This window comes from Delphinapterus leucas, chromosome 17 (genome assembly GCF_059928025.1).
Source record: "Delphinapterus leucas isolate spDelLeu-1000000601 "Yukka" chromosome 17, BTC_Dleu_Yukka2, whole genome shotgun sequence".
NCBI lineage: Eukaryota > Metazoa > Chordata > Mammalia > Artiodactyla > Monodontidae > Delphinapterus > Delphinapterus leucas.
In genome coordinates, this window is record NC_143145.1 from 43,414,988 (window position 1) to 43,430,226 (window position 15,239).

Sequence of the window (15,239 nt, forward strand, 5' to 3'; positions counted from 1 at the left end):
ACCAGAAGTGGGCTAGATGCTGCATATAAAAAAGGTGAATAAGCGATGTGCTTTGATTTTAAAGAATGACATTTCTTGTATTTTTTCCTAATTCTAAAAGCAACTTAGGTGTTTTTCAGAATTTTGGAAAAATATAAAATATATAAAGAAGAAAAAAAATGCCTACAAACCAACTTCCAAATGTTAACTACCATTAACATTTTGGAGTATTTCCTTCTAGTGTTTCATGTCTATCTATCTATCTGCCTAAATGTATATGTTCTTTCCTATAATATTTTAATGCAAGGAAAAAATCACATTAAAAAAATTTCCCCCACATCCCATTAAATATGACTTAGCCCCTCACCTACCTGCTATTGGGGTTGGCCAGTGACTCCCTCGAGATTGTTAAAGACCCCAAAGGCTCAACAACCTGGGAAAATTGGAAAAGCTTCTGAGCTTAAGCTGTGGTCCCAGCCCTCACAGACCATTCAGTGGTGGAGCTCCCTGGTGTCAGGGCTCAGAAGGGACTGATGTTCAGGCCCCAGATCTCCAAGAGCCATGCACACCTGTGGGGCACATACAATACAGCCCGGGAACAGAAACCCATCACTTGATTCTTCCATCTCCTAGTCTTAAGAAATCCAACTCTCTCTCTATGTCTGGGCCATGTTCTCTGTTACCCTTAAATCATCCCCCCCACCAAGATAAATGTCCAGCTTGCTCACTCTTGCTATGATTGAAATACCAAAGATGTTCAATCCATTTTGGAGCAAGAGTCTCCAATCTCACAGGCCTTGCTGTTCTTCAGCAAGAGGGAAGGGGAAAATTACATTTCCATCTGCTTGCTAATGATTACTCAGCAGAAGAGAAAAGACAAAATGCTAATGAGTTTAATAATTACACATGCTATCAATATTTCTCTCTACCTATATTTAAATTTCTTTTTTGTTTTTAACATCTTTATTGGAGTATAATCGCTTTACAATGGTGTGTTAGTTTCTGCTTTATAACAAAGTGAAACAGCTATACATATACATATATCCCCATATCTCCTCCCTCTTGCATCTCCCTCCCACCCTCCCTAGCCCACCACTCTAGGTGGTGACAGAGCACCGAGCTGATCTCCCTGTGCTATGTGGCTGATTCCCACTAGCTATCTGTTTTACATTTGATAGTGTATATATGTCCATGCCACTCTCTCATTTCGTCCCAGCTTACAGTTCCCCCTCCCTGTGTCCTCAAGTCCATTCTCTACATCTGCATCTTTATTCCTGTCCTTCCCCTAGCTTCTTCATAAACTTTTTTTTTTTTTAGATTCCATATATATATGTTAGCATACGGTATTTGTTTTTCTCTTTTAGCATACGGTATTTGTTTATCTCTTTCTGACTTACTTCGCTCTGTATGACAGACTCTAGGTCCATCCACCTCACTACAAATAACTCAAATTCATTTCTTTTTATGGCTGAGTAATATTCCATTGTATATATGTACCACATCTTCTTCTCCATTCATCAGTCATTGGGCAATTAGGTTGTTTCCATGACCTGCCTATTGTAAATAGAGATGCAATGAACATTGTGGTACATGACTGTTTTTGAATTACGGTTTCCTCAGGGTGTATGCCCAGTAGTGGGATTGCTGGGTTGTATGGTAGTTCTATTTCTGTTTTTTTTAAGGAACCTCCATACTGTTCTCCATAGTGGCTGTATCAATTTACATTCCCATCAACAGTGCAAGAGGGTTCCCTTTTCTCCACACCCTCTCCAGCAGTTATTGTTTGTAGATATTTTGATGATGGCCATTCTGACTGGTGTGAGCTGATACCCATTGTAGTTTTGATTTACATTTCTCTAATTATTAGTAATGTTGAGCATCCTTTCATGTGTTTGTTGGCAATCTGTATATCTTCTTTGGACAAATGTCTATTTAGGTCTTCTGCCCATTTTTGGATTGGGTTGTTTGTTCTTTTGATATTGAGCTGCATGAGCTGCTTGTATATTTGGAGATTAATCCATTGTCAGTTGCTTCATTTGCAAATATTTTCTCCCATTCTGAGGGTTGTCTTTCCATCTTGTTTATGGTTTCCTTTGCCGTACAAAAGCTTTTAAGTTTCATTAGGTCCCATTTGTTTATTTTTGTTTTTATTTCCATTTCTCTAGAAGGTGGGTCAAAAAGGATCTTGCTAATGAAACTTCAAAGCTTTTGCACAGCAAAGGAAACCATAAACAAGACCAAAAGACAACCCTCAGAATGGGAGAAAATATTTGCAAATGAAGCAACTGACAAAGGATTAATCTCCAAAATTTATAAGCAGCTCAATAACAAAAAAACAAACAACCCAATCCAAAAATGGGCAGAAGACCTAAATAGACATTTCTCCAAAGAAGATATACAGACTGCCAAAAAACACATGAAAGAATGCTCAACATCATTAATCATTAGAGAAATGCAAATCAAAACTACAATGAGTTATCATCTCACACCAGTCAGAATGGCCATCATCAAAAAATCTAGAAACAATAAATGCTGGAGAGGGTGTGGAGAAAAGGGAACACTCTTGCACTGCTGGTGGGAATGTGAATTGGTTCAGTCACTATGGAGAACAGTATGGAGGTTCCTTAAAAAACTACAAATAGAACTACCATATGACCCAGCAATCCCACTACTGGGCATATCCCCTGAGAAAACCATAATTCAAAAATAGTCATGTACCAAAATGTTCATTGCAGCTCCATTTACAATAGCCAGGACATGGAAACAACCTAAGTGTCCATCATCGGATGAATGGATAAGGAAGATGTGGCACATCTATACAATGGAATATTACTCAGCCATAAAAAGAAACGAAATTGAGCTATTTGTAATGAGGTGGATAGACCTAGAGTCTGTCATACAGAGTGAAGTAAGTCAGAAAGAGAAAGACAAATACCGTATGCTAACACATATATATGGAATTTAAGAAAAAAAAATGTCATGAAGAACATAGGGGTAAGACAGGAATAAAGACACAGACCTAATAGAGAACAGACTTGAGGATATGGGGAGGGGGAAGGGTGAGCTGTGACAAAGCAAGAGAGAGGCATGGACATATATACACTATCAAACGTAAGGTAGATAGCTAGTGGGAAGCAGCCACATAGCACAGGGAGATCAGCTCGGTGCTTTGTGACTGTCTGGAGGGGTGGGATAGGGAGGGTGGGAGAGAGGGAGATGCAAGAGGGAAGAGATATGGGAACATATGTATATGTATAACTGATTCACTTTGTTATAAAGCAGAAACTAACACACCGTTGTAAAGCAATTATACCCCAATAAAGATGTTAAAAAAAAAAAAAGGATCTTGTGATTTATGTCGTAGAGTGTTTTACCTATGTTTTCCTCTAAGAGTTTGATAGTGTCTGGCCTTACATTTAGGTCTCTAATCCATTTTGAGTTTATTTTTGTGTATGGTGTTAGGGGGTGTTCTAATTTCATTCTTTTACATGTAGCTGTCCAGTTTCCCAGAACCACTTATTGAAGAGTCTGTCTTTTCTCCATTGTATATTCTTGCGTCCTTTATCAAAGATAAGATGACCATAAGTATGTGGGTTGATCTGTGGGCTTTCTTTTTTTTTTTTTTTTTTTTACATCTTATTGCAGTACAACTGCTTTACAATGGTTTGTTAGTTTCTGTTTTATAACAAAGTGAATCAGTTATACATATACATATGTTCCCATATCTCTTCCCTCTTGTGACTCCCTCCCTCCCACCCTCCCTATCCCACCCCTCCAGGCAGTCACAAAGCACCGAGCTGATATCCCTGTGCTATGCGGCTGCTTCCCACTAGCTAACTATTTTACATTTGGTAATGTATATATATCCATGCCACTCTCTCGCTTTGTCACAGCTTACCCTTCCCCCTCCCCATATCATCAAGTCCATTCTCTAGTAGGTCTGTGTCTTTATTCCTTTCTTACCCCTAGGTTCATCATGTCATTTTTTTTTCTTAAATTCCATATATATGTGTTAGCATACGGTATTTGTCTTTCTCTTTCTGACTTACTTCACTCTGTATGACACACTCTAGGTCTGTCCACCTCATTACAAATAGCTCAATTTCGTTTCTTTTTACGGCTGAGTAATATTCCATTGTATAGATGTGCCACATCTTCTTTATCCATTCATCTGATCGATGATGGGCACTTAGGTTGTGTCCATCTCTGGGCTATTGTAAACAGAGCTGCAATGAACATTGTGGTACATGACTCTTTTTGAATTATGGTTTTCTCAGGGGATATGCCCAGTAGTGGAATTGCTGGGTCATATGGTAGTTCTATTTGTAGTTTTTTAAGGAACCTCCATACTGTTCTCCATAGTGACTGAACCAATTCACATTCCCACCAGCAGTGCAAGAGTGCTCCCTTTTCTCTACACCCTCTCCATCATTTATTGTTTCTAGATTTTTTGATGATGGCCATTCTGACTGGTGTGAGATGATATCTCATTGTAGTTTTGATTTGCATTTCTCTAATGATTAGTGATACTGAGCATTCTTTCATGTGTTTTTTGGCAGTCTGTATATCTTCTTTGGAGAAATGTCTATTTAGGTCTTCTGCCCATTTTTGGATTGGGTTGTTTGCTTTTTTGTTATTGAGCTGCTTATAAATTTTGGAGATTAATCCTTTGTCACTTGCTTCATGTGCAAATATTTTCTCCCATTCTGAAGGTTGTCTTTTGGTCTTGTTTATGGTTTCCTTTGCTGTACAAAAGCTTTTAAGTTTCATAAGTCCCATTTGTTTATTTTTGTTTTTATTTCCATTTCTCTAGGAGGTGGGTCAAAAAGCATCTTGCTGTGATTTATGTCATAGAGTGTCCTGCCTATGTTTTCCTCTAAGAGTTTGATAGTTTCTGGCCTTACATTTAGGGCTTTAATCCATTTTGAGCTTATTTTTGTGTATGGTGTTAGGCAGTGATCTAATCTCATACTTTTACATGTACCTGTCCAGTTTTCCCAGCACCACTTATTGAAGAGGCTGTCCTTTCTCCACTGTACATTCCTGCCTCCTTTATCAAAGATAAGGTGACCATATGTGCGTGGGTTTATCTTGTGGCTTTCTATCCTGTTCCATTGATCTATCTTTCTGTTTTTGTGCCAGTACCATACTGTCTCTATTAGTGTAGCTTGTAGTATGGTCTCAAGTCAGGGAGCCTGATTCCTCCAGCTCCGTTTTTCGTTCTCAAGATTGCTTTCGCTATTCGGGGTCTTTTGTGTTTCCATACAAATTGCGAAATTTTTTGTTCTAGTTCTGTGAAAAATGCCAGTAGTACTTTGATAGGGATTGCATTGAATCTGTAGATTGCTTTGGGTAGTAGAGTCATTTTCACAATGTTGATTCTTCCAATCCAAGAACATAGTCTATCTCTCCATCTATTTGTATCATCTTTAATTTCTTTCATCAGTGTCTTATAATTTTCTGCATACAGGTCTTTTGTCTCCTTAGGTAGGTTTATTCCTAGATATTTTATTCTTTTTGTTGCAATGGTAAATGGGAGTGTTTTCTTGATTTCACTTTCAGATTTTTCATCATTAGTATATAGGAATGCCAGAGATTTCTGTGCATTAATTTTGTATCCTGCTATTTTACCAAATTCATTGATTAGCTCTAATAGTTTTCTGGTAGCATCTTTAGGATTCTCTATGTATAGTATCATGTCATCTGCAAACAGTGGCAACTTTACTTCTTCTTTTCCAAATTGGATTCCTTTTATTTCCTTTTCTTCTCTGATTTCTGTGGCTAAAACTTCCAAAACTATGTTGAGTAAGAGTGGTGATAGTGGGCAACCTTGTCTTGTTCCTGATCTTAGTGGAAATGCTTTCAGTTTTTCACCATTGAGGACGATGTTGGCTGTGGGTTTGTCTTATATGGCCTTTATTATGTTGAGGAAAGTTTCCTCTGTGCCTACTTTCTGCAGGGTTTTTATCATAAATCGGTGTTGAATTTTGTCAGAAGCTTTCTCTGCATCTATTGAGATGATCACATGGTTTTTCTCTTTCAATTTGTTAATATGGTGTATCACATTGATTGATTTGCGTATATTGAAGAATACTTGCATTCCTGGAATAAACCCCACTTGATCATGGTGTATGATCCTTTTTATGTACTGTTGGATTCTGTTTGCTAGTATTTAGTTGAGGATTTTTGCATCTATGTTCATCAGTGATATTGGCCTGTAGATTTCTTTCTTTGTGGCATCCTTGTCTGGTTTTGGTAGCAAGGTGATGGTGGCCTCGTAGAATGAGTTTGGGAGTGTTCCTCCCTCCGCTTTTGGAAGAGTTTGAGAAGGATCGATGTTAGCTGTTCTGTAAATGCTTGATAGAATTCGCCTGTGAAGGCATCTGGTCCTGGGCTTTTGTTTGTTTGAAGATTTTTAATCACAGTTTCAATTTCAGTTCTTGTGATTGGTCTGTTCATATTTTCTATTTCTTCCTGATTCAGTCTTGGCAGGTTGTGCATTTCTAAGAATTTGTCCATTTCTTCCAGGTTGTCCATTTTGTTGGCATATAGTTGGTTGTAGTAATCTCTCATGATCTTTTGTATTTCTGCAGTGTCAGTTGTTACTTCTCCTTTATCACTTCTAATTCTATTGATTTGAGTCTTCTCCATTTTTTTCCTTGATGAGTCTGGCTAATGGTTTATCAATTTTGTTTATCTTCTTGAAGAACCAGATTTTAGTTTTATTGATCTTTGCTATCGTTTGCTTCATTTCTTTTTCATTTATTTCTGATCTGATCTTTATGATTTCTTTCCTTCTGCTAACTTTGGAGGTTTATTGTTCTTCTTTCTCTAATTGCTTTAGGTGCAAGGTTAGGTTGTTTATTCGAGATGTTTCCTGTTTCTTAAGGCAGGATTGTATTGCTATAAACTTCCCTCTTAGAACTGCTTTGCTGCATCCCATAGATTTTCGTAATAGTGTCTCCATTGTCATTTGTTTCTAGGTATTTTTTTATTTCCTCTTTGATTTCTTCAATGATCACTTTGTTATTAAGTAGTGTATTGTTTAGCCTTCATGTGTTTGTATTTTTTACAGATCTTTTCCTGTAATTGATGCCTAGTCTCATAGCTTTGTGGTCGGAAAAGATACTTGACACAATTTCAATTTTCTTAAATTTACCAAGGCTTGATTTGTGACCCAAGATATGATCTATCCTGGAGAACGTTCCATGAGCACTTTTGAAAAATGTGTTTTCTGTTATTTTTGGATGGAATGTCAATATCAATTAAGTCCATCTTGTTTAATGTATCAGTTAAAAGTTGTGTTTCCTTATTTATTTTCATTTTGGGTGATCTGTCCATTGGTGAAAGTGGGGTGTTAAAGTCCCCTACTATGAATGTGTTACTGTCGATTTCCCCTTTTATGGCTGTTAGTATTTGCCTTATGTATTGAGGTGCTCCTATGTTGGGTGCATAAATATTCACAATTGTTTTATCTTCTTCTTGGATCGATCCCTTGATAATTATGTAGAGTTCTTCTTTGTCTCTTCTAATAGTCTTTATTTTAAAGTCTATTTTGTCTGACATGAGAATTGCTACTCCAGCTTTCTTTGGGCTTCCATATGCATGGAATATCTTTTTCCATCCCCTTACTTTCAGTCTGTATGTGTCTCTAGGTCTCTTGTAGACAGCATATATATGGGTCTTGTTTTTGTATCCATTCAGCCAATCTGTGTCTTTTGGTGGGAGCATTTAGTCCATTTACATTTAAGGTAATTATCGATATGTATGTTCCTATTCCCATTTTCTTAATTGTTTTGGGTTCGTTATTGTAGGTGTTTTCCTTCTCTTGAGTTTCTTGCCTAGAGAAGTTCCTTTAGTATTTGTTGTAAAGCTGGTTTGGTGGTGCTGAACTCTCTCTGCTCTTGCTTGTCTGTAAAGGTTTTAATTTCTCCATCAAATCTGAATGAGGTCCTTGCTGGATAGAGTAATCTTGGTTGCAGGTTTTTCTCTTTCATCACTTTAAATATGTACTGCCAGTCCCTTCTGGCTTGCAGAGTTTCTGCTGAAAGATCAGCTGTTAACCTTATGGGGATTCCCTTGTGTGTTATTTGTTGTTTTTCCCTTGCTGCTTTTAATATGTTTTCATTTATTTAATTTTTGACAGTTTGATTAATATTTGTCTTGGTGTATTTCTCCTTGGATTTATCCTTTATGGGACTCTCTGTGCTTCCTGGACTTGATTAACTATTTCCTTTCCCATATTAGGGAAGTTTTCAACTATAATCTCTTCAAATATTTTCTCTGTCCCTTTCTTTTTCTCTTTTTCTTCTGGAACCCCTATAATTCGAATGTTGGTTCATGTAATGTTGTCCCAGAGGTCTCTGAGACTGTCCTCAGTTCTTTTCATTCTTTTTTCTTTATTCTGCTCTGCAGTAGTTATTTCCACTATTTTATCTTCCCGGTCACTTATCCATTCTTCTGCCTCAGTTATTCTGCTATTGATCCCATCTAGAGTATTTTTAATTTCATTTATTTTGTTGTTCATCACTGCTTGTTTCATCTTTAGTTCTTCTAGGTCCTTGTTAAATGTTTCTTGCATTTTGTCTATTCTATTTCCAAGATTTTGGATCATCTTTAGTATCATTATTCTGAATTCTTTTTCAGGTAGACTGCCTATTTCCTCTTCATTTGTTAGGTCTGGTGGGTTTTTACCTTGCTCCTTCATCTGCTGTGTGTTTTTCTGTCTTCTCATTTTGCTTATCTTACTGTGTTTGAAGTCTCCTTTTTTGCAGGCTGCAGGTTCATAGTTCCCGTTGTTTTTGGTGTCTGTCCCCAGTGGCTAAGGTTGGTTCAGTGGGTTGTGTAGGCTTCCTGGTGGAGGGGACTAGTGCCTGTTTTCTGGTGGATGAGGCTGGATCTTGTCTTTCTGGTAGGCAGGTCCACGTCTGGTGGTGTGTTTTGGGGAGTCTGTGGATTTATTATGATTTCAGGCAGCCTCTCTGCTAATGGGTGGGGGTGTGTTCCTGTCTTGCTAGTTGTTTGTCATAGGGTGTCCATCACTGTAGCTTGCTGGTCATTGAGTGAAGCTGGGTGCTGGTGTTGAGATGGAGATCTCTGGGAGATTTTCACCGTTTGATATTATGTGGAGCTGGGAGGTCTCTTGTGGACCAGTGTCCTGACGTTGGCTCTCCCACCTCAGAGGCATAGCACTGACTCCTGTCTGCAGCACCAGAGCCTTTCATCCACATGGCTCAGAATAAAAGGGAGAAAAAGTAGAAAGAAAAGAAAGAAAGAAAGAAAGAAAGAAAGAAAGAAAGAAAGAGAAAGAAGGAAAGAAAGGAGGGAGGGAGGGAGGGAGGGAGGAAGGAAGGAAGGAGAGAAGGAAGGAAAGAAAGAAAGAAAGAAAAGATAAAATAAAGTACGATAAAGAAATAAAGTTATTAAAATATAAAATAATTATTAAGAAAAAAAAATTTTTTTAAAAGACAAGAAAAAAAAATCGGACGGATAGAACCCTAGGACAAATGGTGACAGCAAAGCTATACAGACAAAATCTCACACAGAAGCGTACACATACATACTCAGAAAAGAGGAAAAGGGGAAAAAATAGTAAATCTTGCTCTCAAAGTCCACCTGCTCAATTTGGAATGATTCATTGTCTATTCATGTATTCCACAGATGCAGGGTACATCAAGTTGATTGTGGAGCTTAAATCCGCTGCTTCTGAAGCTGCTCGCCGAAGGGCATCTGTTCTTCGCTCAGACAGGACGGAGTTAAAGGAGCAGCTGCTTCGGGGGCTCTGGCTCACTCAGGCCGAGGGGAGGGAGGGGTACAGAGTGCGGGGCAAGCCTGCGGTGGCAGAGGCCACCGTGACGTTTGCACCTGCCTGAGGCGCGCCATGCGTTCTCCTGGGGAAGTTGTCCCTGGATCCTGGGACCCTGGCAGTGGCAGGCTGCACAGGCTCCCGGAAGCGGGGTATGGATAGTGACCTGTGCTCGCACACAGGCTTCTTGGTGGCGGCAGCAGCAGCCTTAGCATCTCATGCCCGTCTCTGGGGTCCGCGATTTTAGCCGCGGCTCAAGCCCATCTCTGGAGCTCCTTTAAGCAGTGCTCTTAATCCCCTCTCCTCGCGCAGCAGGAAACAAGAGGGAAGAAAAAGTCTCTTGCCTCTTCGGCAGGTCCAGACTTTCCCCCAGACTCCCACCTGGCTAGCCGTGGTTCACTAACCCCCTGCAGGCTTTGTTCACGCCACCAACCCCAGTCCTCTCCCTGCGCTCCGACCTCTCCCTGAAGCCCGAGCCTCAGCTCCCAGCCCCGCCCACTCTGGAGGGTGAGTCGACAAGCCTCTTGGGCTGGTGAGTGCCGGTTGGCACCGATCCTCTGTGCGGGAAACTCCCTGCTTTGCCCTCCGCACCCCTGTTGCTGTGCTCTCCTCCGCAGCTCCGAAGCTTTCCCCCTCCGCCACCCGCAGTCTCCGCCCGCGAAGGGGCTCCTAGTGTGTTGAAACCTTTCCTCCTTCACAGCTCCCTCCCACTGGTGCAGGTCCCGTCCCTATCCTTTTGTCTCTGTTTATTCTTTTTTCTTTTGCCCTACCCAGGTACGTGGGGACTTACTTGCGTTTTGGGAGGTCTGAGGTCTTCTGCCAGTGTTCAGTAGGTGTTCTGTAGGAGTTATTCCACGTGTAGATGTATTTCTGGTGTATCTGTGGGGAGGATGATGATCTCCATGTCTTACTCTTCCACCGTCTTCCCCCCATCCAATCTCTGGGCTTTCTATCCTGTTCCATCAATCTATATTTCTGTTTGTGCCAGTACCATACTGTCTTGATGACTGTACCTTTGTCATATAGTTTGAAGTCCGGGAGCCTTATCCTCCAGCTCCATTTTTCTTTCTCAAAATTACTTTGGCTATTTGGGGTCGTTTGTGTTTCCATACAAATTGTGAAATTTTTTGTTCTAGTTCTGTGAAAAATGCCAGTGGTAGTTCAATAGCGATTGCATTGAATCTGTAGATTGCTTTGGGTAGTATAGTCATTTTCATAATATTGATTCTTCCAGTCCAAGAACATGGTATATCTCTCCACCTATTGGTATCATCTTTAATTTTTTTCATCAGTGTCTTATCGTTTTCTGCATGCAAGTATTTTGTCTCCTTAGGTAGGTTTAATCCTAGGTATTTTATTCTTTTTGTTGCCGTGGTAAGTGGGAGTGTTTATTTAATTTCTCTTTCAGACTTTTCATCATTAGTGTATAGGAATGCAAGAGATTTTGGTGCATTAATTTTGTATCCTGCTACTTTACCAAATTCATAGATTAGCTTCAGTAGTTTTCTGGTAGCATCTTTAGGATTCTCTATGTACAGTATCATGTCATCTCTAAAGAGTGACAGCTTTACTTCTTCTTTTCTGATTTGGATTCCTTTTATTTCTTTTTCTTCTCTGATTGCTGTGGCTAAAACTTCCACAACTATGTTGAATAATAGTGATGAGAGTGGACAACCTTGTCTTGTTCCTGATCTTAGAGGAAATGGTTTCAGTTTTTCACCATTGAGAATGATGTTGGCTGCGGGTTTGTCATATACGGCCTTTAGTATGTTGAGGTAAGTTCCCTCTATGCATACATTCTGGAGGGTTTTTATCATAAATGCGTGTTGAATTTTGTCGAACGCTTTCTCTGCATCTATTGAGATGATCATATGGTTTTTCTCCTTCAATTTGTTAATATACTGTATCACTTTGATTGATTTGCATATACTGAAGAATCCTTGCATTCCTGGGATAAACCCCACTTGATCCTGGTGTATGATCCTTTTAATGTGCTGTTTGATTCTGTTTGCTAGTATTTTGTTGAGGATTTTTGCATCTATGTTCATCAGTTATATTGTCCAGTAGTTTTCTTTCTTTGTGGCATCTTTGTCTCATTTTGGTATCAGGGTGATGGTGGCCTCGTAGAATGAGGTTGGGAGTGCTCCTCCCTCTCCTATATTGTGGAATATTTTGAGAATAGGTGTTAGCTCTTCTCTAAATGTTTGGTAGAATTCGCCTGTGAAGCCATCTGGGCCTGGGGTTTTGTTTGTTGGAAGATTTTTAATCACAGTCTCAATTTCAGTGCTTGTGATTGGTCTGTTTATCTTTTCTGTTTCTTCCTGGTTCAGTCTCAGAAGGTTGTGCTTTTCTAAGAATTTGTCCATTTCTTCCAGGTTGTCATTTTTATTGACATATAGTTGCTTGTAGTAATCTCTCATGATTCTTTGTATTTCTGCAGTGTCAGTTGTTACTTCTCCTTTTTCATTTCTAATTCTACTGATTTGAGTCTTCTCCCTTTTTTTCTTGATGAGTCTGGCTAATGGTTTAGCAATTTGGTTTATATTCTCAAATAACCAACTTTTAGTTTTATTGATCTTTGCTATTGTTTTCTTCATTTCTTTTTCATTTATTTCTGACCTGATCTTTATGGTTTCTTTCCTTCTGCTAACTTTGGGGGTTTTTTATTCTTCTTTCTCTAATTGCTTTAAGTGCAAGGTTAGGTTGTTTATTTGAGATGTTTGTTTTTCTTGAGGTAGGATTGTATTGCCATAAACTTCCCTCTTAGAACTGCTTTTGCTGATCCCAAAGGTTTTGGGTCGTTGTGTTTTCACTGTCATTTGTCTCTAGGTATTTTTTGATTTCCTCTTTGATTTCTTCAGTGATCTCTTGGTTACTTAGTAGTGTATTGTTTAGCCTCCATGTGTTTGTATTTTTTACAGATTTTTTCCTGTAACTGGTATCTAGTCTCACAGCATTGTGGTTGGAAAAGATACTTGATATGATTTCAGTTTTCTTAAATTTACCAAGGCTTGATTTGTGACCGAAGATATGATCTATCCTGGAGATTTTTCCATGAGCAATTGGGAAGAAAGTGTATTCTGTTGTTTTTGGATGGAATATCCTATAAATATCAATTAAGTTCACCTTGTTTAATGCATCATTTAAAGCTTGTTTTCCTTTATTTATTTTCATTTTGGATGATCTGTCCATTGGTGAAAGTGGGGTGTTAAAGTCCCCTACTATGAATGTGTTACTGTCTATATCCCCTTTTATGGCTGTTAGCATTTACCTTATGTATTGTGGTGCTCCTATGTTGGGTGCATAAATATGTACAATTTTTATATCTTGTTCTTGGATTGTTCCATTAATCATTATGTAGTGTTCTTCTTTGTCTCTTGTAATAGTCTTTATTTTAAAATCTATTTTTTTCTGATATGAGAATTGCTACTCCAGCTTTCTTTTGATTTCCATTTGCATGGAATATCTTTTTCCATCTGCTCACTTTCAATCTATATGTGTCCCTAGAACTGAAGTGTGTCTCTTGTAGACAGCATATCTAGCAGACTTGTTTTTGTATCCATTCAGCCAGTCTGTTTCTTTTGGTTAGAGCATTTAATCCATTTACATTTAAGGTAGTTATCAATATTTATGTTCCTGTTACCATTTTCTTAATAATTTTGGGTTTGTTATTGTAGGTCTTTCCCTTCTCTTGTGTTTCCTGCCTAGAGAAATTCCTTTAGCATTTGTTGTAAAGCTGTTTTGGTGATGTGGAAATCTCTTAGCTTTTGCTTGTCTGTAAAGGTTTTAATTTCTTCTTCGAATATGAATGAGATTCTTGCCTGATCAAGTAATCTTGGTTGTATGTTTTTCCCTTTCATCACTTTAAATATGTCCTGCCACTCCCTTCTGGCTAGCAGAGTTTCTGCTGAAAGATCAGCTATTAACCTTATGGGGATTCCCTTGTATGTTATTTTTCCCTTGCTGCTTTTAATATTTTTTCTTTGTATTTAATTTTTGATAGTTTGATTAATATATGTCTCGGCATGTGTTTCTGCTTGGATTTATCCTGTATGGGCTCTCTGCACTTCCTGCACTTGATTGACTATTTCCTTTCCCATACTGGGGAAGTTTTCAACTATAATCTCTTCAAATATTTTCTCAGATCCGTTTCTTTTTCTCTTCTTCTTCTGGGACCCCTATAATTAGAATATTGGTGCATTTAATGTTGTCCCAATGGTCTCTGAGACTGTCCGTCATTCTTTTCATTCTTTTTTCTTTATTCTCCTCTGTGGGAGTTATTTCCACTATTTTAGCTTCCAGGTCACTTATCCATTCTTCTGTCTCAGTTATTCTGCTATTGATTCTTTATAGCGAATTTTAAATTTCATTTATTGTGTTGTTCATCATTGTTTGTTTGCTCTTTAGTTCTTCTAGGTCCTTGTTAAGCTTTTCTTTTCTTTTCTCCATACTATCTCCAAGAATTTGGATCATGTTTACTATCATTACTCTGAATTATTTTTCAGAATACTGCCTATTTCCTCTTCATTTGTTTGGTTTGGTGGGTTTTTACCTTCCTCCTTCATCTGCTGTGTGTTTCTCTGTCTTCTCATTTTGCTTAACTTACTGTGTTTGGGGTCTCCTTTTCGCAGGCTGCATTTTCATAATTCCTGTTGTTTTTGGTGTCTGCCCCCAGTGTCTAAGTTTTGTTCAGTGGGTTGTGTAGGCTTCCTGGTGGAGGGGACTGGTGCCTGTATGCTGGTGGATGAGGCTGGATCTTGTCTCTCTGGTGGGCAGGTCCACGTCTGGTGGTGTATTTTGGGGTGTCTGTGGACTTATTATGATTTTAGGCAGCCTCTCTGCTAATGGGTGACATTGTGTTCCTGTTTTGCTAGTTGTTTGCTATAGGGTGTCCAGCACTGTAACTTGTTGGTCGTTGAGTGGATCTGGGTCTTAACATTGAGATGGAAATCTCTGGGAGAATTTTTGCCATTTGATATTATGTGGATACGGGATTTTTCTGCTGGACCAGTGTCCTGAACTCAGGTCTCCCACCTCAGAGGCACAGGCTTGAAGCCTGGCCAGAGCACCAAGACTCTGTCAGCCACACAGATGATTTTGGAGCTCCAGAAGTCCCTAGATCTGCCATTTTCACACCGGAGAACCAGGGAAACCAGGGCGTCCAGAGGTGCAAGAACCAGGAGTGCCAATGTTAAAACTTGGTTTTCAGGTTTTCTTAAGGGTCCATGTTCCAGGACATCCCGTAATCTCATGAAAAATGTAGGAATTCTGGAGTAAGGCTAAGCCTACAAGGGAGCTACTGGCAGAGTAACCTGAGGTCAACCTCCGTCCAAAAATGCTAAACAGAAAATTCTAGAAGTAAACAATTCAGAAGCTTTATATTTCATGCTGGTCAGAGTTGCATGAGGAAATCTCACTATATTGAAATTTAGATGATACATCCATAGTTTTTGAT